Source organism: Erythrolamprus reginae, chromosome 10 (genome assembly GCF_031021105.1).
Source record: "Erythrolamprus reginae isolate rEryReg1 chromosome 10, rEryReg1.hap1, whole genome shotgun sequence".
Taxonomy (NCBI): Eukaryota; Metazoa; Chordata; class Lepidosauria; order Squamata; family Dipsadidae; genus Erythrolamprus; species Erythrolamprus reginae.
In genome coordinates this window covers 29,851,421-29,853,920 of record NC_091959.1, presented here as the reverse complement: position 1 = coordinate 29,853,920, position 2,500 = coordinate 29,851,421, and positions in this window count along the sequence as shown.

Below are 2,500 nucleotides of genomic sequence, written 5' to 3'. Positions count from 1 at the left end.
TCGGACGGTATTCGGACCGGTCTACCGGGCCTCTCCGACCCCGGCCGCCGGCGCGGGAAGGCGGCCTCTCGTTCGGGGACCCCGCACGGGCGCGCGGAACGGGAACGCGGCCTGGGCGGCGCCGGCGGACCCTGCCCGTCGACTCTGTGACGGCGCGGGGCCCCGGGGCCGTGCGCGGACGGTAGTCGTTCCGGTCTACCGGGCCTCTCCGACCCGGCGGCCGGCGCGGGAAGACGGCGTCTCGTTCGTACCCGTCGCGGGGAGCACGTGCCGCGTTGTGGGACCGTCCGCGAACCGGTCTACCCGGCCGATCCCAGCGCGGGCCGCGGGTGCCGTCGTTGCGCGGTAGTGGCCCCGGTCTACCGGCCTGAGCCGAGCGCTGACGGAAGCCTGGCCTGTACAGCTCCCGCCCCCCCCAGCCCCCTGTCCGCCTGTCTGTCTCTGTCTCTCTCTCTCTGTGGCTTGGAGTGTAAGGTGTTGAGGTTTGGTGACGGATTCCATTTCGTCTCCATCCATCCTTGCCATTGCTGAGACATGAATTCTCCACCACGATCTCCCAATGGGGATCGATTGAAGACGTGTGCAGCAAAGTCTTCGAAGATCTGAAAGGCCAGAGGATTTTTGTTTCGTTACATACGCAAAACCGTATCTAGGATAATTATCAAGCATAGTTAAGAAATACTTGAAAATTACCTTTAGTAGGTCGAAATGGACCGACAATGTCGGTATGAGCCCCCCCTCCCCCCCGAAAAAATAATAATAATAATAATCCGTGCACACAAACGTGTGGCACGTTTGCCAATAGGGGCTGCTTTGGATACCAACGGAACAATCCAAGTAAATTTCGCAACTACTACTATCAACCATTGACAAATTCAGGCATCTTGGATAAAACTGCAAAGGATGCATGGCCCAAACGACGATGCCAACGGTGAACACATCTGGAATGAAAAGATTAGTAGTTAGTCAGTACAGGTTTAACGTTTGCAACGTTATGCGGAACCTCAGGTTGGTTCTTTGATCAACCTTTTGAACTTCATCGGCTCTAGGAGCCTTCGTTTCTGCAGTAGCAACAGGTTTGGCTCTCTCTCTCTCTCTCTCTCTCTCTCTCTCTCTCTCTCTCTCTCTCTCTCTCTCTCTGCACCTTGGAACTTTTATACTTGCTTCAATTTTCATCTGGGGTTTTGCCTTTAAGTAGTAAACACCTCTAATTGGAAAAGCACGAGCAACAACTGTCTCGTTCTTGATAACGTGGAGTTCTTTTTCTAAGAGCATAAGTCTTCGTTTAGATGATACATACTGAGTAAGTTACTTGCAGCTTCCGGAATGTATAGAACACGTGGAATCGTTTGGTCTAATTCTTTTACGTAAGCAGTTTCCCTTCTCCTTCAACTTTGCATAGGTGATTTGACCCTGAATGTAGTTCTTTTATGTCAGTCTTACGTAGTTCTGTGAAAAGTTCTCTTTGGCAAGTAACGTGAAAAGCGGCTCCGCTATCTAAAGTCCATAAACGTCGGATGTCATGCTCTGGATCTGACTGTGGAACGTTGTTCGGGACCAAAGAACCGACGGAAGGACGTGGTTCACTTCTGGAACCTCGTTGAGATGATCTGTCGGAGTTGCTGGAGCTTCTGCGCCTGCCGCAGATTGAGAGCGTTGCGAATCAGGATATTGAGTGCGTTGGAAGTCTGTTCTCCTGGGCTGGTTGTAACCTGGATATAAGGTTCGGGAGGGAAGCGTTTCTGATAGGAAAGTGAACACAAGGACAAGGGGCCGCAATGTGAAGTTAGTTGAAGTTGGATAATTTCCCATTTTGTTTCGAGTTTCTTTTACGTCGGCGATGCTACAGTATCGCGAATGTGGCCGGTTGGATACCGGATGGAAAATGTTTCCTCTCTACATTATAGCCGGTGGGGGGAAATATCCATCCTTGGCCACTAAAAAAAAAATGGCTCGAAATACTAGCGGGTCGGGAAGGGGGAAAAAAGGGTCCTGACACAGCGGCTCGTCTCCTAGGTGACTGAACCGGTGAAGAAACCAGCCCTCCCTTTCCCATATCGGTCCCGGCGGTTGCACCGGCAGGCGTGGGTTTGCGTCGATGAACTTTAACTTACGCTGGCATGGCCAGCCACGAATCCAAAATGGCTTTGTTAATTAAATAGAACCTAAATAGAGCTAGAGAGCGTGAGGAAGAAACAAGCGTCTGGTGTCGAAGACGGACCACTTGTCAGATCACCAGCGTGGGGAAGAGAGAGGTCGAAAGGAAAAGAGGAGAGAGAGGGAGCCCGCCCCGCCCCGCCCCCAGGTCTACCGGCAGAAGTTGGAAGGGGGACAAAAACTCCCAGCAGACTCTTTCTGGTGCCGGTCTAGGAGAGGGAGAGAGAGAACGTCCAGGCAGAAGCTGAAAGGAAAATACCCAACACTCTCTTTCTGCCGCCGGTCTACCCGTAGAGGGAGAAAGGAAAGAGAAGAGTAAGGGGAGAGAGGTCGGGCCACCGGC